The sequence below is a fragment of the Dermacentor andersoni genome, chromosome 10 (genome assembly GCF_023375885.2).
Source record: "Dermacentor andersoni chromosome 10, qqDerAnde1_hic_scaffold, whole genome shotgun sequence".
NCBI classification, from domain to species: Eukaryota; Metazoa; Arthropoda; class Arachnida; order Ixodida; family Ixodidae; genus Dermacentor; species Dermacentor andersoni.
In genome coordinates, this window is record NC_092823.1 from 99,921,306 (window position 1) to 99,942,044 (window position 20,739).

At 44.9% G+C, this 20,739-nt stretch overlaps 1 long non-coding RNA gene across 1 annotated transcript; it reads right to left on the reverse strand.

Annotated features, from left to right (window-relative positions):
- Nucleotides 1–1,984: 1,984 nt before the first annotated feature.
- LOC126544491 (uncharacterized) lies at nt 1,985–19,643 on the reverse strand. The gene is made up of 3 exons (XR_007602167.2): nt 19,483–19,643; nt 15,195–15,233; nt 1,985–3,462 (listed from the first exon to the last, which is right to left on the reverse strand). It is a non-coding gene; the product is annotated as an uncharacterized lncRNA (long non-coding RNA).
- Between the last annotated feature and the right edge of the window lie 1,096 nt (nt 19,644–20,739).

Genomic DNA, 20,739 nt, shown 5'->3' on the forward strand with positions numbered 1-20,739 from the left:
CATTAATCAATGTCTTTTGCAAATGCATCTTTCTTGAAATAAAAATTTGGATTCAGGGAATTTCAGTGATTGTTGGCGATGTCGAATGACAGCCGAACAGAGGTTATCACCCCATAAATTTCGAAAGCTTTTCTCCATACCGGTACATACATAGCGCGTGTGTATATCAAAATTGTTGGCATATACAGCAACCCAAATTGCAAAAGACACGTGTATGCTTTATCTATGTAACCTGCTGATACAACCTTTTAACTTTTGGAAATTCTGACCTTTAGTAATTCATTTTCCAAATAAAGGTCCTTTTGAGCTCAAACCCGTGCTTATTTTGAAGAGTGCCATGTGGGAGTAATTATTCGTTTGTGCCTACAGTGCCCATAATAACTGGCTTGAGAACACCGATTTGCAGGCACCTGAAGAACACCGATTTGCAGGCACCTGAATTTTCCATCTAGCACCATGCACGTTCTCTCGGAAAATGTTCCTGTGTAACTATTGCTCCGCGCTGCTTCACAACAACTAAAAATCAAAAGAAAAAAAGACGAAGTATCGGCATTATAAGCGTAACTACCCTACAACAGAGTCTGCATGATTCTTGTGTAATTAATTAGCTAAACACATTTTATAGAGCTCAAACAGTCTCAGGACTCCGCCGAAAGAGAGTTTGGCGGCCTCTTCCAAACGCAGCCTAATGTGTGGCTGGTCCAGACAGAAAGAAGTAATACAAGGTTACCTTTTCCTTACAGTGAAACATTTGACAGCACCCAGTATAGCGGGTGTCAACACTCGGGTTACAGGTGGGGTAGCTCTCTGCTGAAAAATACATTTATGAGTGTGCCGAAGTGTCCTAGCGGCAGTTAAAAAAACTTTTATGCAGTTGCTCCACAGCAACTGCGTTAGATCGGATCTCAAACCGGTAGAAACCTCTATTTCCCTTCGAACACTGATTTGAAAGGATGCGCAAGAGCCACGAGAAACTATCAGCGTTCAGAACACGAGTTTGACAATTTGGACATGCAGGCAGTGTTTTTTTTTGTGTGCAGTAATTTCAGTGGAAAGGATAAGCAGTGTATTGTGTCTGCACGCGACTTCTGAGGCAGACGCGTGAGCGGAATGCAGGCAATCGTACCAATAAGAGTTGATTCCCTAAGAAAGGCATCGTCTTATTCCACGGGCTTGCAGTGGAGTTTCGCCTGCTTGTTCTTAAGTTTTCGCACCAGGTCAAAAGCTTATCGGCTTCAAACTGTTTCGGTTGGATCCTATTTCATGTAAGGGGACCAATATTGGTCGTAAAATCAAAGCCTCAACGTGCAGTCAGCGTTTCGCCAAGGCGGCTTGTCTTCGTTAGTAATGCGAAGGACGTCGCCACTGCGCGGCGAGAGCAGCAACGGTGCGCGTGAATAGCTCGGTTAAGTGTGTCTTTCAACAATGAGGAATACAAGTGTGGGCCATTTGGTCCAGTCGATTCTTCTTCCCCTATTATTTAAAAAAAATACACAGAGAATAGGGAAGATAATCGCTATGTCGGGCCCTTAGAGTCACAGATACTTCATGCTGCTTTTAAACTCTGGCTATCCAAGTTTGCCATTGATCTCGTTGTTGGTCAACTGGGCGAAGAAGAATTTAGCAACAGCTCCTACCCCCTATGAAGGGTGTCAAAAAAGCACTCCCAGGGGGGGGGGGGGGAGAGACAGAAATTCATTATAAGCGAAAAGCTCTGACGGCCGTATTCCAAGAGGCGTGTGGTAGTCTGCGATCCTGCCACGCTCAGGTGGTAGAGATGTAGTTGCAGGAGGCTGATTTTGGGATGGGGATAGCCCATGGAGGCATTCACATATTTTCGACCCTTTGGAAACTTGTTCCCGTCAGGTTTATGGGCTGAAGGCTGCGTGCCCTGTGATAGCTTGTTTTCTTTCTAAAGAAATACAACTGAAAACATGTAAGTGGTTACTGAACAAGGTAATTGAATTAAGTAAGGGTTACTGAATAAAAAAGTAATCGTTATATTTTATTTTGTCAAGAAACACAAATGGTTACAAATGATTAATGCATGCACTTGTTTTGCACATGTGTGCCTCGGTGTGACGCTGCGTATTTTGAGCCTACTGACAAATAAAAGTCACAACGGTCATGCAAGGCCCTCGGTAACTTGCTTAAGGATTCTTTGCAAGGGCTGTAATGAAATTATCTTATTGAAGCCTTTGCTACACATGACGCGTAAGAAACTCAGAACGTTAACATTGGGCAGGTTGTATTTTCACAGCTTTATACAAAATTTCTTCGCAGTTCGTAATACACGCTTCTAAACCTCCGAAGCGCTTCTACAAGTAATCTTATACAAAAAGTCTAATTACCCTACACACTTTAACATTTCGGTTTACATCACTCACAATCCTATACACTGCAAATATGAAATTGCTACCACGTTTCGCTCTGTCAGGAGAGTGGGTAAAATTTGTAAGTATTTTATCTAATGCTCCCTGGAAGGCAAAAAAACGAGTGTTTAGTGATTTTAATTTAACCCCTAAATAATCTACACTGTTGAGAAATTTCCTGTGTATCCCGTTAGATTTTCTCACCTACACTGTAAATATAAACTCCATGATTAACACAGCTCTCCTAGGACAACGAGGAAACAAGCACACAAAGTTTTCGAGTTCATCTAATCGCATGAACGCCTTCGCTTTAATAGATATGCAAGATGTGGTACATATCTGCAGGGAGACACAGAGCTCGGACTGAGTCAGCGTAGTCGATATTCGTGCTCTTCATCTCAAAAAGAAATCCACAAAAGTAGCAAAATGAATGAAGGTCAGGAGGATAGGTTATGGTATTCTCCTCGAGCTGGTGTGAGATCACTACCTTGCTGGCTTTAACCACTACGTAAGCACTGGGTTGGCGTTGTGATTACTAGTAGCAGGGGAAGGACACAAGATTTCGCTGCTGACTGAAAAAAAAATGGTTTCGGCACCGTTTTCATTGAGAAGCATTTCTAACATCAGGCTATATTTGGCACACATATTCAGTCAAATCCGCATGAAAGTCGGAATGTGTAATGAATCAAATCAGTGGAATCAAATTGTAGAAGTACGGGCGCCTGTTCTTCTCCGCTTTGTTGTTTGTACCCATTAATAAATTGCGCTTATGGACCATAACTATAATGTAAGGTCAACCAGCTCAACAGACAGCCCTCATGAAAGTCAGATAGGCTCGAGGTATTTGTTGGGCCCCGTGAGAAATGGTGTTGATTCAATGGCTAGATCGATTTCGTTCTTCTACGGCTCTTGCGCTTTAACCGCGGTGAGTGCATGGTCATGTTGCACTTCTGCTCGCAAGTGGCTTGTGAATCAAATGCGTTGCAGTTCAGCTCCCTGGCTGGCATGACACACGTTCGCGTTAGCTGGTCGTAGTGATACATGTTCTCCATCACGTCTCCAAAGTGCAAGTCCCACGGGCAGAGGCAGTCTGCGTAGGAAAACACATTATCGTTGATATCTGGCTGAGGAGGACACCTTACATTTCTTTTATATCTGAAAAAATATAAATGAAGAGAGTACACACGCGGAGAAGAAAACGACAGGCAGTAACCGCCAAATATCGTGATCTCGTGAGTTCTGGTTCGTTGTCGCCGCGGAGTCTGTCCCGATATGAATACGACGCTTACATGATTATTCTGAATTTTGTGAAGTAACGTTTTGTTAGTACATCAACTGACAGTGGCATTTATTTAGCTTATCAGCTGTAATTTAGGAGCTTGAAAGCTTGAGTCGCCCGCTAAAAAGTCTAAAGGTTCACCTTTAGACTTTTTGAGACCGGTTTAGTGGGTCTCAGATCACTTTAGGACACCACCACAGATGTACTGGCATGTAGCAAGTGACGAATCAAAGATTCGCGCTAATGAAAAAAACCTTTTAGTTATTGCCTTAGTTTTTTCCGTGATCGCTTACGGCACCCTCCAATTGGAAATTTCCTTGTAGTTCTTACCGTTGCCGAAAAACGTAATAGCTACCCATCACATTTTTCATTATACCATCTGCATTGCTCGAAAGGTTATGACATGTAGACAGTTTTTTACAAGCTTTTAACATTCACAATATAGGTTCCATATTTTTAAGGTATGCGAAAATTAGATGTTGTGTAGTGACGCTAATGAGCAGAACTGTTAATACACGTGGAAACGCTTTCCTTATCGCTCGAAATGGGCTAATTTTCGGTGCTATTACGTTTAATGGTATTATTTCAAGACGTACTAGTCGCAACGGTTTTCTTATAGGATGTACATCAGTGAGAATTGCCCCGAAAGATTTTGATAACATTTAGTGAAACATTAAAGAAGCACCTCAGGAAATAATGTTGAAAGTAATAATTCGCCTCGTTTATTGAAAGTACTCATAGCAAAAAAATATGAACTATACAAGATATTCGCCTGGCCAATAGTTACCAACTTCTACAGTGTGACCACAAGAAAAGAAATGTTATGCAGATTTATTGGCATCAGTACAAGTCATAGTGATACCCATGCTATGCGGAAAACCAGTAGCTTCGCAAAGGTGAAAACTAGTAGGTTCCTATGCAGGGGGCGTTGTCTGCATTCTTTAGGCTCTCGAAGCGACGGTTATATTGAGTTTGATTAGCTAGTCTGTGCAAGCCAACTGGTGTAGAGGGCGTTCAACTGGCACTGGAGCCTCCACGAACTGTGTTATAATTCTGTAAATTATTGTACAGGAATGTTGCCTCTTCTGCAATATTGTACAGTAATGAATAAGAGCACTTGCACAGATGGTGTTTAAAATGTGAGTTAAAATGTTGCAGTTGATTTTAGGGAACAAAATATCAAAATAAAACGTACTAAGCAGCATCCACCGTTGTTTGAATCATCGTGGAAACAGCCGAGACGTCGGTTCAGAAAATTAGGCAATGCGACAGAAGCTTTTGTTTCTTTACTACAGCCGTCATTTAAAATCATGTAACCTGGTCCACCAAAGTATAAACTGGGCTTCGTTTTACTGAGGAAGTACTAGGATCATTGGAGGTTAGTTTTCACAATACTTCCACTCAAAATGTAGTTTTAAGGAGCCTCAAACCTGCGAAAAGTTGTGAAACCTGGCAAATAGTTTAAGTTCAATCATCTTTTGAGGCGGTGCATTGCGTTGACACGAGAAGAATTTTAAGGGAAATTGCTTAACAATGTGGGGAAACATTATCGATGAAATTGATCGATTTCTATGAGCCCGAAAAGGAACTAAGGACGCACTCTCTATTGGACTAAGTAATGAACCGAAAAGCTTTCAACGTGCCAAGCAATACGGTTGCGCCGAGCAACCTTGTTGACCTTCGACATCTGATCTGAGGGTCACGCGTTTCACCAATTTCTGCATGGCTCATTGTACAGTGAAGTGTAATCAACGTTTAGAATAGTTTTCAACTGAGCTAGTTGGTTCATAGATAAGACATGTTCGAACGTCCGAACTGAAAATAACAGGACTAAGCAGGAGACAGAAAAGGTCGCTGCAGTACTAGCAGTAGACGTTTACTTTCGCGCATGCAAGTTACAAAGTGTTTGTCCCAGCCAACGTTAGCCAAGCTGTTCAACGGAAATAAAGATTAAAAAAAAACACGGTGCAAGATACAATTAAAGGACCTACGCTGTTCTGTCTTCAAAGGTCTGTCGACCTCACACAGTTTGCATTGCAGTTGTTTCTTTCACCATGCTTTCTTAATTTTATTTGTCGACAATTGTTTCTTGCGCCATGTTTTCGTAATAACTTTTTTATTGAACAGCGTGGCTAACGTTAGCTGGGACAGCCTGTATAGGGCTGTGAACGCGCAGAAACGTAGAAAAGATACGCATTGTTGGAGCCTCATATTAGCTACGTAAAGGAAGCCGATACGCGATCACATGTCACCTTGTGGAAAGATGTGCCATATCTGTAGTTGTGAGGGATACAGATGCAGGGCTGACACACGTGCTGCTCTCCTTAGGTATCTGAATGCCTTTCAGTACTTTTGCGTTTTTGCATACTACTGTTTTTATTTAAAAACAGTCGCATGATGAGAAAGGGCTCGTCCCTCAGAGTTTCTACAAAGAGCCACCAGGTGTTGATAGGATGTTGTTGTCTTGAGTGCAGCAGCTTGTTCTCTGGTCGACTCATTCAAGCAAGGTCCTGTTTACCCCATATACGCACCGACGCATGATGGGGGATGCGCTACATGAATTATTGTTAGCACTGCGCGTATTTTGCCCTTTGGTTGTATTTGCAGATTTTGATTTCGTTGTCAGCGTTGTTGCATTGTTTGTCTCGAGCTTAAGGCAGTCTTCAGCCCTCTCTGCTAGTAATCTATCTAAGACTGCTATGCGCGCCGCGAAAATATGGAACATCGGCAGCCAGCTTTATGGCGTCGTCTCCATTTGTCGAAATATGGCGGGGGTTCTTGTTTTGCGTTTTTGAAACATCGTCTCGTAAACGGAAGTTAGATTTTCTGGGCGGTAACCTGTGGCGCTCAGCATTCATGCTTGTCTTTTGGGACTGCCTAATAGTTCATGGTGACGTGATCTTTGTAGGGTTAGCATTAAAATCGTAAAAGTAGCAGATCGCTTCACGGCCGCTAAGTGGTTTGAAGCCTTAGGAAGGGAACTTATCCTAGAACGAGGCTCTTGTTTCCAGGATGCGTGCCATGGTACAAGTTGCAGCAATAAGTCGCAAAAATGGAGATTTTCTTCGTGATCTCAATAATGAAAACGACTTCAGGGCAGCGCTGTCTGATGTTGGTCAAGATGGAATACTTGGCCTGGCATGTTGATGAAATTACATTGGTGTTGTACTGAACAAACAAGTCGTCGGCATATCTGCAATTGGTTACGCCTGCCTTGTTTACAGCGATCTTTGAAGAGCTTGCCCGCAGTCTGCTAAAAATATCCCGAAGTTACGCAGCCTCATAAAAGCCATTACAAAACATCGCTTTTTGAACGTACAGTTTCCCGTCATGCGATGCAAATGTGGGCTTCCAATGCTCTTCAAGCAGACTCAAAAAAGGCGTTTATTGAGAGCACGGCTTTGTTTAGGAAAGGCACAAAATGTTTCTTTCACAGTTTCCTTGCCAAACTGGCATCAAGCTAGCTTGCGGAATCGGATAATACATGGCTTCGATGTCAACGAAGAATACTTAAGCAATCCAGGGTCTTCCGTCGCATACTGAGTGAGCTATTGCCTCACAATACTTAACTTTAAACAGGACACCAACGTAAACTTCCGACAGGTGCTTTGGAAAGAAGGCCAAAAGATGTGCTTTCGAAGCACGTGTTTCAGAAATAATTGCTCGAAATGGCACACTTTGCTCGTTTGTCTCAATCGAGAAGTACATCCTAAGGCGTGGTACCTGAGTTTCTTTGATCTTCCTTCAGATGCTTTCTAAGTTTTCACCGTCCAGAAGTGCCATTCCATTTGTTTTCGCGTCCTTGGCATCTTTTTCATCAATACAGTCGAAATTCTTCTAGATGTTCCGAAGGCCATCCGTATGTTCACTGTCTATGACCCCGCTCTCTCCTCATTGAGTTATCTTGAAGCACATGTGTATGATATGCAAAAAAAAAAAAAAACACGATCGACATCAGGACTTCGATAAAAGCAGACGAGGGAAGAAAGCCACCTACCATGATTCCATATACTAACGACGTGTGTCACTGTTTTAAACACGTTGCTAGGCGACAAGGCTTGAAGGCTCTGTCGTAAGCTGCAAAAATGCATTGGTCATGGTGGCCACGCAATTGTTCACGAGGAAGGAAAAATGTGGAACTAGAACTACAAGACAATATACGCTGCAGTGCTTACAAGGTGTCGTGTATCGCATTGAGGACGTGCTTATATTGGGCAAATAGGACGATGCCTCAATGAGTAAACCAGGTGGTGGCGGTGTTGCAGCAGGCGGGGCTAGCCTGCCATAACTTAGCTGGCAACTGTGCCGGCTAAGCCTTATTTGAATGTCACTATGTGTGTCACCAGGAGTCGAATAGCCTTGTTTCTCGCAGAAGGTAATCAGCAGTCGTTGCACCCTCTTCCTAATTGCCGCAGACCCTCCGGGGTGGTAGTGGTGTTGAAAAGCTTTTATTTCGCAATAGGGAGAGGTGCGGGCCCGCTAGTGGCGACTTGCATACCTGTACTAGGCGGCTTCCTTAGTCCGGGATCCCATTGGTCGAAGCCGTTGTAATGGCTCTCTGGACCAAGGCCCTTTGGGGCCTTGAGCAGACCAGAGAGCAGACAAAAGAATATGCTGCCTCATTCAAGGTAACAGCTCCTTGTGGACACTTGACGGCTAATTCCAGAAACTGTGTTTGCCAAGTCCATTTTCATCAAATTAGCATTACGCCGGCAACAAACTTGCAAAGTAAATCCCATAAGCTTGCGAAAACGACGACATGAGTGGGAGGCATGCTTCCACGGGGGACTCCGGAATTGCTTTCGCCTCCTATGGAGACCGATATCGTGCACCTAAACCTAAGTGGAAGAGCGTTCTTGCGTTCTGCACCCCCCCTCAAGACGTAGCCGTCGCGGACCGTTCTAAACCCGCGACCTCAAGAGCATGGTGATCTAAAGGATTTGCTTTCCTTTTTTTTTTGCAGTGAAATCTTGCAACTAACCTTCAACTTCTTTTTCTACATCCTGCTTCTGATTATAGTAAGCAAGCATTGGTTAATTATCGGCGGCGTATGTGGTTGCCAGCCTGACCTCTCCTTATTTTTCCGTCTGTCCACTGTTTGCTCTGATATGGTGTAATAGAATAACAATGATTGCGTGTTTGGCCAGTAGTGAAATGCGCTCGTGTCTTCGTGTTTCTCGTCGCTTCTTCTTTTTCACGCTGTTCTTCCTAATTATGAAACACCAACTCAGCCAGCATTCCGTACTTCTTGTGAAATGAAATGTTTGTTTTTCTCATAGTTACGGACCAGCCGGCAAACGCAGGTTGAATTTCGCTTGATGCAGCTTGAACTCACGTTGATGACCGCTCGGGGCCCGTTGATCGCGGTATTTTCAAAATAACCGAGAGCTCGATCTCGCTTCCTACACCTCATGGGTGGAACCCAACCGACCTGAGAGGGGCCCGACCGGGCCGGGCTGGGCTTGGATCATTCGGGTTCGGGCCCTGTACCGGCAAGGTTTGACATCACCGGGCTGGGCTCTGGTTGTCTAATGCATGACACCTTCGGGTTATGGCCGGGTCCAGGCCTTGAAAAACGGCCCCTGCAGTGCTCTATATGAAGCGGTAGTATAGTGTCCGACGTTCATAGGGCCCGACATTTATGATTACAGCGACTTGCCACTTGTACGATCACCGCATGACAATTTTGCATCTGACCCTTGTTTTTTTATATCGTGAGACAGTGGCTTGCTGATTCATTCATTGATGTGTCCTAATGGCATGCACCTCCAGGTGGTGAACTAATTTTCTGTTTTGCTCCTAATTATCGTGAGTCATTACAGAGTGCTCGTCCTGTCTTTTCCATTGTGTCGAGGTTGTTTTTCTGCACTCATTTCAAGTGCGCATTCATTCCAACGAGGTCAAATTTCTGCATTACTGCGATTCGGCAAAGTCTACGTTGTTCTCAGTGTAATTATTTTGTTCTCTTACAAAAAAAATTGAGACTTACAAACTTGGTACACTAGACGCTAAGCAAAAACTCTCCGTAGTCAAGCTACAGTGGTCAGACTACGTGAACCACCAGATAAAAGTTACGTTCAGACAGCGCAACACGGAGGAAGGAAGTAATCTTACAGACAGCTGAAGTGCTTGTATCTCAGAAACAGCATCCTAATACAGAGCGCATGGCACAAACGCGCACGAGCAAGGTGAACGGGCGACATGAATTGTAGAGAGGAAGCAAATCCGGGTTCGCATTCACCGAAAGCTTTTACGCTTGAATTGGTCACAATAGGTCATTTCCGCCAATCCTGATGCTGGGTATATCGTTATAAAAGGCAACCAAATCATTACCATGAGCACTTGCGAACGAAAAGCGTCTTAATTCGGCCGCATGACGAAGTTATTCACTGGTGCATAAGAGCACGGCTCCCTGTGAGAGGACTGGCCGATGCATTATTGACCTCTCGCTGGGAATAGTGCTCCAACTAAAGGGCAGCAGAAGTGAAATATCGGTAACTGCACTGATATTGCTTAAAGGGACGCTAAAGGCGAATACTTAGTTGATATGGACTGTTTAAATACCATTCCAGAAACATCGCAACGATTGTTTCATGTCAAGAAAATACTCAGCTTAAGAGAAAATTGCATCCGAAGGGTACGAATAGCTTTTCGAAATTCAAGTCTCCCGCCACTCAACCGGGGGGAGGGGTAACGTTGCATTACGCCATTACACCTTTTGCTGCCGTCGGTGAGTAAAACGGCGCCCGCCAGACGACGGTACCGAGCCAGGACAGAGCGGTGGATTCACCACCACTGCAGCTGCTTTTTGGTCAAGTGGCAGTTGAATTCTCTGCTGCTTGCCGTTAGTGCGAGTTTCGCGAGCCAGTAAAACCAACGCAGCACTGAGCGATAACGAAACTACTGAAAGGCGAAAGCGGGGGCGTTGCGGAGTCGAGCGAAAACGAAACCTTTTGACCACCCCCATCGTTGTCAAGGGTAATTTCAATTTTTTTTTCTAAAAATGCAGCAGAACTGGAGAAGTAGCATTTTCTTTCGTCTCATAATACAATACACTTATGCTTTTTTTTGCAATGAGTGACTCAGTGCTAGTAACAGAATTTAACTGAGAAGTTGTTTCGTCATCGGGCAAGTGCTTGAATGTCCCGGGGGAGTCTCTAATCGTGTCCTGCATATACCTCAGTTTCTCGATTATTAAAGCTCTTTTCGGGATAACATTGATGCCTTAGAGATTCTCGAGCACTAATCTATCAATTTAACGTGATATATTTGCCTTCAGTGTCCCTTTAATAGGCGTACAATAAGTAGTTCTAAAGCCAGATTAATTTGCGCAGCCCGCCACGGTTTTCCGTCGGTCGATTAGTGCATCCTTAACATATTTATAATAATGTATCAAACACTATAATAAATAAATTTACTATATGGCGCCGAGTGATGTCAGGAAAGCGCAAAAGAGGAAACCCGTTGCATAACACGCCTCAAACATCAGTCGTTTCGACGGTAGTAATATGCTGCATCATTATATCGATTAAATGTTAAACGTATTACCGTCGACAGTCATTCTTAGATGCATTCCTCTGCTTTATTCTCTTTTGCACATAGGGTTCTTCGTTCTCCTGTAACGATATTGCCCAAGTTTTGTTGCGATTAGGACTGTTAGGTTATTTCACGAACATACATGGGTCTGTCTGTCTGCCTGTCTGTCTGTCTGTCTGTCTGTCGATGTATGTTTATCTGTACCTCTAACTGTTACCCACGAACTTGGTTCGCTGGTTAGGTAGTCGATGGTCTAATGGGTCGCGCATTGGGCTGCTGTGCTGAGGAAACAGGGCTTGAAACCAATCACACAGTCACAGGGTATGTGGCTCTGGGCATCCGCCGAATTTTAGTGAACCTCTTTGGTGCCAACTCGGAGCACCGGGCATGTGATACTTTTTGTGTGCCACTCTTCAATGAACCTCTTTGTCGCCAACTTGGTATGTGGGTATGTGATACAAGGGATGTGCCGCTCTTAAATTAACTTATTTGACTCCAACTCGAGTAACTGGCTATGTGGCACACCGTATGGGCCATTTTTCCGTCACACAAAGAGATTCTTTAAAATTTCTGTGGTTCTCGGCAGAATTGAACCCGCACCATTCAGGGACTTCGCGGCGGGGCCAGTACATGACGCAGCGTGTGCAGAAGCAAGTGTGAGAAGAAGACCTGGCAGAATACGCATTTCGGGGTTGGCAAACACAGCGTGTCGCTACATTGTTTCTACGCTGATCGCATTAACGTAGGCATTCAACGTGAGATGGGTTGTACCGAAATTTTTTTGTTTCCACGAACTGGATTGCGTTAGGTGGTTCCACCGTACTGCCATAGTTAGCACGGTGAAGCTGAGGACAGCGACGGTATTTCACACTTATAGCCAAGCGGCTGTGATTCGCACGTTCGATTGGCAACAACAACACGCTCTATGGCGTGCAGATTAAGGATCACCACCTTAGCCGGTCAACGTTCCACATCACGCGCATGTCAATCGTTATGCTTGTGCCATTTGCACGGCTCCAGGATAAGCGTTGCTCCGATGTGACAAGACTGTAAAATCAAGATGAAGACTGCATTATGGCTCATAACGGCGGTGTACTACGCGTATCGCAGGCCACACAAAAGCTGTAATGAGAAACTAAATTTCTTGCTTCACCACTCTTCTTTGGAAGGCCACGCACCACAAGCTTTAGCGAGCTGGTTATGGCGCAAAAGAAAGTTCTGACTTCTGGAAAAAAAAAAACGTGCAAGACCAATGTTTCTGCAAAAGCAATATCGTTGAAAAAGGATTTCATAAGAACTGCAGTATTGGCAGCTGTGGAGAGCATCAGAGAGGAAATGTTAGCCAAGAGAGTGGGTGCCCTCGAGTTGAAGTGAGTCCCTTGCCAACAAGTTTCTGCATGCGTTGGTCTGTGAGTCTGTGAGGTGTGAAAATAACTGCTTGGTCTTACGGAGTTGTCAATTTCGTTTATTTGGGTAAGCTGAGTTCAGTCAAATTTGGTGATTCGGTATCTTTACGGACCCTGGCTGGTTCAGAAATCTGGTTAGTTTTGGTCCAAGTGAGCCAGGCTGTTTGATGCTTGATGAGCCTTAGTTTGGGAAACACGCACCTAAGAATGTATTTTATGTGTGAGTCCACAATGATTCTATTTCTTTCTGCTTTAATAAAGTTATTTCGCACAAATTTGTGAGAGGGGACATAAACGTGCCTAGAATTGTGCTTATTTACTTCGTATGTTTCTTGGAACATCTAGAAACATTATTCACCTTTAATTCACTCTGCGCGAAATTCAATCGACCTTTCCCGCCGTTTTGTTAGTTTTGAACCACTGTCCATAACTCATGGAAACTGACGACCCTCAGTACTCCTGTTGTTTTCCTTATCTTCCTCGCGGCTTCAAAGCGCCTACATTTAGGCTCTTGCTCCAGCCTTGAGGTTAAAAAGTCCCAAGGGTCAAGTAAAAGGTGAGGTAAGATGGCGTGGTCATCATGCTTTCTGTATTAACTGGTGCACACTCAGTTCAATGTGGGCGTAAGTGCTGGTGCACAAGCCGCTGGTCTGGGTTTCACGGATTGTGACGTTTTTTTTCTCCTTGTATTGTGGAATCCATTCGGAACTTCAACGTAAGTATGCTGACTGACTGTGTTACTTTGGGCAACACACACTTTTGTGTTCATCAGTTCATACTGCAGTATTTATAAACAAATAAATAAACGGAAACGGGACCATGTCCTTGGTATATTAAAAAAGGAATTTGCAATAGAGATAACTAAATACAGAGACGTTCATCGCCAGCGTCCCAACTAAGAGAGTGGCAGAGGCTCAAAGGAAAGCAATGCAGCGTGGAGAAAGAGCGTCACGCAAGGACTCTGCGTGTTTAAGTGAGAGAAATGAAAGTCTAGTACGTGTGTCGAGGTGCACGTGGGGGTAGTATCTACCATTGATCCTGTGTAAAAAATGAAAATATCGTTACTCTTCCATCCCCTTTCATACGTTTACGATGAAAAGGTCAATGTGTTTTCAAAACATATGCAGTATACAACGTGTGACAGCGTTGATTTCCGAATGTTTCTCATTGTTTTTCTTCGAGAGACATTTTAAATTCTCATTTTGGAATATCCCGGATTCTTTGCGCAATGTATGTCGCTTCGTCAACGTACGTCACGGTGTTCGGCCGTGAGTAAACACCTACAACTGTACCGAATTTTTTTTGCTTTGTTAGTGACGGAAACTCATTTTTGTATTTAGTTTTCCCGTGGTCTTGTATTTAGTCAAACCTGCGGAGATTTCTCCCCTTTTCTACTGCCACATTTTCCGGTTTTCTTGTTTTGTCTTGAGCCTCGGGGACTCGTCATCTTGTTCCTTGCTTCCTCTTCCCGCACTAACTTCATTTCCTTTTTCTCGCCTCATAGGCATAAAAATAAACTGGCGTAGTGCTTCTTTCGGTGGCTGTTGCTAATCTGTGCCGTTCATGTTCCATTCTGTCCATTAGATAAGTGTTGTCAAATTATGCGGTTTTACGTGCCAAAACCACTTTCTGATTATGAGGCACGCCGTAGTGGAGGACTCCGGAAATTTCGACCACCTGGGGTTCTTTAACGTGCACCTAAATCTAAGTACACGGGTGTTTTCGCATTTCGCCCCCATCGAAATGCGGCCGCCGTGGCCGGGATTCGATCCCGCGACCTCGTGCTCAGCAGCCTAACACCATAGCCACTGAGCAACCACGGCGGGTATTAGATAAGTGTTGTCCTGTGGAATAACACAGATATAATAATAATAATAATAATAATAATAATAATAATAATAATAATAATAATAATAATAATAATAATAATAATAATAATAATAACTTCTCCAAGCTTTACTTCACTTAAACGGGCAGCCTGTCTACCTCAGCGGAATGTAAAATTCTCTTCTCGAAGTGTGTCGCCAATAAAAACAACGCAAATTTAAGAGCTTCGGGGTTAAAACGAGACATTTCTGGGAGCTACAACATTTTCCCAGCATCAGAATGCCTGCTGGGTCATTTTGTGGATTTCTCTAAACCAGAAGTACGGACATTTTGCGTGGTTTGTCACGGTTCGGTCAGTCGCTAGGCTTTTCACAGCTGAATTTGCATTTAGTGAACGAATTTTTAAGGCGACATGTTCTTTTACCTCGCTCTGTGCACACATGTAGCGGGTGCTGACGCTCAGCCCAACGAATAGAACCGAACAATTGATCTACGATGCACCGCATTATAAGTGTGAAACTAATAAACAAGACAAGAAAAAAGAAAGAACTAGGTCATTCGGTCTTTTTAAGCCACAAAGATTAAGGAAGTTCTGGGAAAGACACAGGGTCAGTGATGACGTTTGTGGCACTTCGTTGCAATTGTGCATGTCTTTGTAAAGGCACGCACGTGCCTGAAATATTTTATTGTCAATGTTTTCTCTCACAGAGAAAAGAAGCGAAATCTGGGTATCTGGTGTGTACGAAGAAATATAAGAAAAATCAAAGTACATACCCCTAGGATAACTTCCATTTCTTAATTGGCAGTCGCAACCTACAGAGAAATGGACGCTGTTCAGAAGAGAATTACAAACATGTCCCATGAACGCATTTTCTTGTGCTCGCTGTATCACGTGCAAGCTAGATGAACCACTTTTTATGAATGTTACGACAACGTCTTATGAATGTATTGCTTTTCCAGCTTACGTGCGACAGCGAATCTTAAGAGACAGAAAATGGTTCCGATGTTTTACGTCAGTTTGAATACACGCGTGAAGCGGGCGAGCACATCGGCAGCTGCCATAATGTCGACTGCTGAATGCGATTTCACATCAACGTCTCGAACTTTTTACTCCGATAATATTTTTTTAGCATGCGCCAGCAGTTGCGTAGACACCGAAGGTTGTGAAATATGTTCGCGCGGAAAAGACTGTGTACTCGAGAAGGCATATCAACGAGTTTGGCTTCATGATTTATTGTAAGCATAACTCTGCGGTCGCTAATGAATGCCGCCAACTTCTCAGTGAGTGGCGATCGCGGCGGTAAACTGTGCGCTAGATATGCCTTTGTTACGTGCCATGGTTCAACGCACATTTGTTAGCGAAGCAGACTGCAATAGTCTTCGAGTTATAGAAATTATTTGTGGGTGGTATAATGCACGTGATTTTGACCATAGGTCGGCACACTGCGTCGTGATTCGACTCACCCAGACTCACACCGGCTCGTGAGCTTTAGTTTGAGTGAGCCTCGCTGAGTCGAATTTTGATAAGTCTAAATGATGCCCGACCGAGTGTAATTTTCATGAGTGAGTCCCAGTGAGGCCGGATAATTTGGTGAGGCTAAGTTCTAGCGAGCCCTAAGGAGAAAATATATTCGCAAGAGGGCAAAAAATAAAATAGATAAGGTCAAGCAAGGGGGGGGGGGGGGAGGCCGCCATTGTTCGAGTTGTCGTCCGGCTCTTTGCGGCACCTGCAACCTCCCCTGTTCCATCCGGCAGTCCGCGCCACCAGCTTCGCCACTGTTCTTGTCACAGCTCTGACAACGCGAGTAGACGCCGCGAAGTAGGCCCTCATGGCGCCACACTTCTATCCCACCTCCACGTATGTTGTTAGTGAAAAACGTTTATTGATGGGAAGGCCAAAGGTAACGAAAATTAAAAAAGCAGCGTTGTAGGCGGCCTCAGGATGCAGGTTGTGGCGTCCAGGCCATGCCTATAGTCACGACGTCCTCCGCCCATTTCCCCAGCCGAATCTCCCTGCTTCGCGTTTACCTACGAGTAGCGCCTCCGCAGTAGGCTGGAGCCAAGGTTTCAATGGGAAGTGGACGAAGGCTTCATGCGAATGGTGTGTGTGCTGTGTAAGCCTTCACTTTCGTCCTTTCGACCAGGGTCACACAAATTGAGACGTTACGGCGCTGTTGGCTGCGGTGTTGCGAGGATCGTGCGATGTCGACGTCTCCGACTTTCTCGAGCTTGGCAGGCCCAGTTACCCTTTCCGTCGAGCGTTCGCGCGACCCCTCCCTTGATTTGTCTGCACAAAACAGGGGAGGGGTCGTGCGGAAGCGGCGTTGGCTATCGTTCAGCGCGACTGACGAGTGACGTCACAGCGCAGCTCGCTTGCTGGTCGTGCCACACATCTACGCTGGTGCCATTTCCATAATGAGTTGTACTTCTGTGGCTTCTGCGGAGCGGCAGAGCTTTTCAAGCGCTCAGTGTCCAGGGAAAAGTTCTAGAACGACAAAGTGAGCTGGATTTTCAAGCAGCGCTCTCGCGAATCGTAGTTCGACTGGACGTCGGCGATGTAGCTTTCGTGCCTACACTTTCGGGCCTTAGAGGACAGAAAAAAAAGCTAGGAGCGAGCTTGGCTCGAAGCAGCTGGCCTAGGCAAGCCAGCCTCCACTGACGTCGCGCCACCGCTTTCTCTCTGGGGCTTATCCGCGTGGTCACTGTTGGGTAGTAGGCCCTCCATGGTTGCCAGATCTTTTAAAGACGTATTGTGCAGTACGTGGTGGCTCCTAGTGGCGCGTGCGTCACAAGCGACCCTCGTTATGCTCGCTGTCCGCTCTTCTCTCGCGCGTACCTTGCGCGTGCTGAGCGGCTAGAAATCACCTCTTGCGCAGCGATTGGTGACGGCCTATTTGCCTAGAGCCTTTCCTTTATATTTTCATGACAGTGCTTAAAGATGGTCACGTGAGTCTCCCTACTAGTAGTTTTCCTTCCTCCGTGTTTGGCGTTTTCGTTCAGCGCGCTTGAGAGTAAATATGGCTGTCACCAACGCCACTGTAGGAACTGCTCACCTACAATTGCGCTGCGTAGTGTTATAGCCAAAACTACAATCGATTGCATTGAGCGATCAGGACTTGAGGACATGATCAGGACGATCAGAACGAAAGTGTCGGCACCTAGCAGAATGTCTTCCCACTCACAAAAATAAAGAAATAAAATAAAAACGAAACGATGAGCTGGGCTTTCTGCGGTGCAATCATGAATTGTAGTCAAAAGTGGCATTACCTTATGTCAAGTTTCTCGTGTGCACAATTTTAGCAGCGCCCACTTTTGTTAACGAGGCAAGCCTTCGTGCCGCACGGTGCCGGAAAAAGAAAGAACGCTGTTCTATCGTGAACTACCAAAAAACACGCAAGCACGCACGCGCGCAATGCCTGCATCTATGCTGAAATATGCAAATAAAATTTTCCATATGTGAGAAAGAGCCCTCTGGCCCATTTCATTTATGCTTAGGTGAAATACTTCCAGCATCAAAAAAATCGCGCGTCATGCATATTTGTTACTTACAAGTCATTGTGATGTATAGGAAATAATAAGTAAGTTGCCTTAATGCTCAAGCATACGAGATGCCAAAGCAGAACAATTTCTGCCTAAGCATGCCAGGGTAACCTCGTCTGCTGCTGCACCACCACCGCAACAACCATTTGTGCATACCTTTTTCCTAAATGTTTAGCGTTTTCAATCCCTTTGCATGTGCGATTTATTAGCCTCGTGTAAAGATCTTTTGAACGGCGATGTGCTTAATTCACTAGAAAGTGTGAGTTTGTGAGGGTCTGTTGGCCAAGCACACCTGCCTGAGTATGAATGTAGTAGCTGAGTCTGCGTGAGCACGGCTGGGCAGAACTGTGAGTACGAGTGAGCCTGCCTGAGTAGAATTTTGGTGACGCTGAGTCCGAGTGACCCCAGCTGAGTGGAACTTTGGTGAATCTGAATCCGAGTGACCTGGCTGAGTGGAACTCTGGTGAGTCCCAGTTAGCCCGGCTGAATAGAATTTTGGGTATTAGGCATCCGAATGAGCTCTGAGCAAAGAATATAATTTGTGAGCTAGCTTGAGTGTATAGCGTCTATTTTCCCGACCTCTGTTTTCGATTTCTGTCCTCCCTTTGCAAGCGCAAGATTACGAGCAAACGTGACGAGAAAAGAACGGCATATTGTTCAGCACAAACCCTCCTTATTCATCGTTGACGGAATCAATGTCCTCACCTCCTTCTAAAGAAACAGCAAACTAAGCGATATCTCAAATGCTGGCTTCCTTCATTGCTAACAATTGGAAGTTTGAAGTTGTTTTTATATATGCGATCTGAATTCGTGCTGTCTCTGACAGCATATATCACATGCCACAATTCGCCTGCCATCAGTCCTGCAGTGAAAACCGGAAGCAAAACGAAAATTAATTGTCTCTGCTGTTGTCAAAGTAACAAGTGTGCAAGCAACGCCCACCATACGCTGATGCAGGGGTTCTCGCTCATTATTTGCTTATGTTAATTATGTACATAAAAATTTCTCCGAACCTGTGTATTTCATTCGCAAATCCTACCTCCTCTTAGTGAAATTTGCGCTTCCCGACAAGTCTATAGTACTATGCAGCATATTCCCATGGGGCAAGATAAAATCGCCTTCGCCGAACCGGTTTGCGAATCGGTTCCGTGTAGCGAACCGGTTCGCGAACCTCTATAAATTTTTGATTCTCCGACATGCTACTGATCAGGAACGAAATCGGGGCGCGTTGGACCCGAAACCGAACCGAACCGTGAATTGTTTCGGTTCTACACCCTGGTCGTAACATCTTGCAGTGCACCTCACTTCCACGTAATCAGTCGTCAGGTTTACGAATTGTCCCTAAACGAATGCTTACTTAGGTCTGACCGGCGGCGACAAGGCCCCTATTTAGAGTGACAAAGATTGTGACGAGGCGGTAGCTTATTTATTCTGCTTTCATGAATGGGCTGATAAAAATTGCGAGACTCTCAATGCCATAAATTCTTATCTTCCAGCAAGAATATTAAATGAGTGTACTCACATGGACGGTTGCTCACGCGCATTTGATTTAAGAAGGCGTGAGTTAGTATAACGAACGAGACCAGACAAGTGCAGGCAAGCGCACACTTTCGAACCATATTTTCAAGCTTGGTTTTACCGACTACTTGCCCTCCATAAAAGCGCAGTGTCACCGTTTTGTGCGTTTTCGAAATTCAATGCACAGACGGCGACAGATATTTCGAAGGCGAAAGAACAAACGCACAGCGTGGAGGATCACAATGCGTAGCTCGACAGTGCGAACGAAAAGCAAGCATGCAAACACACTTGCGGAGCTCGGTCAGACCGTTTCCCTTTGTTCAAGGGTTCTGCGGTAGGGCACGGACACCGAGGAGAAAGGAAAAACACGGTTCCTGGATTGCGGCCGCAACCTTTCGTAGTTCGCTCGGTTCTCCGCGCATTCCTGGCGTTCCGGCTCGAACTGGTGGTAGTGGCACTGCCGCATAACTCTTGCACAGCACCAAGTTGCGGAGAGTGCTAAGAAAGAGCGTGAGCGAGGTACGCGAAAATGAATGACGGTAGAAAAAAAAAGCGTGGGAATATAAATACAAGGAAAAAGAGTGGTAGTGCGAAAAACAATGTCCTGGCAAGAGTTCTTATATGCAGCGTTGGTAGATATGTGCAGCTGGGTACGAATATTTATTTACAGTCTACGTACGGGGTGGGAACGTGTGTGTATTCATGATACAGTCAAGGCGGAATGGGTGCGGAGATGATGGGCTCGACGAATGTCCACCGGTGGCCGTGACTTAGAGTGGTGCTGCCGACGGTTGTTGCACGGCGTCGTGGCACCATGTGCGCGAAGGGAACCGACGCACTTGCTCGAGGTGTCATATGATCGTTTCGTCAACGCTGTTGTTCCAGCACTACTGTGAGTAGCAGTGGGCAGCGCACGCCTACGTGCGCGCGACCACCTCCACATAAGCCAAATATAAAATGCAAGCCGTTCTCACACAGAACCCGATTACATTTGAGAACACTGGAGTAACGCGGACACAGTAGACTAGAGCGAAAAAAAATATCGCTATAAGTATATGTCTTCCATGATACATATATTCTTCTATATGAACCTATCGCTGATAATTGTTTTAACCATCCGACAATTATGAGAGACTGCATTTAGCAGGCCAGTGGTGTCTCTCAAACTATATGCAGATAAAACGAAACAAAATAAGAGATGAAAATATGTGGATCCTGCACCATGTAAAATCGATTTTATGTGAAGCATCTTTGGTGGATA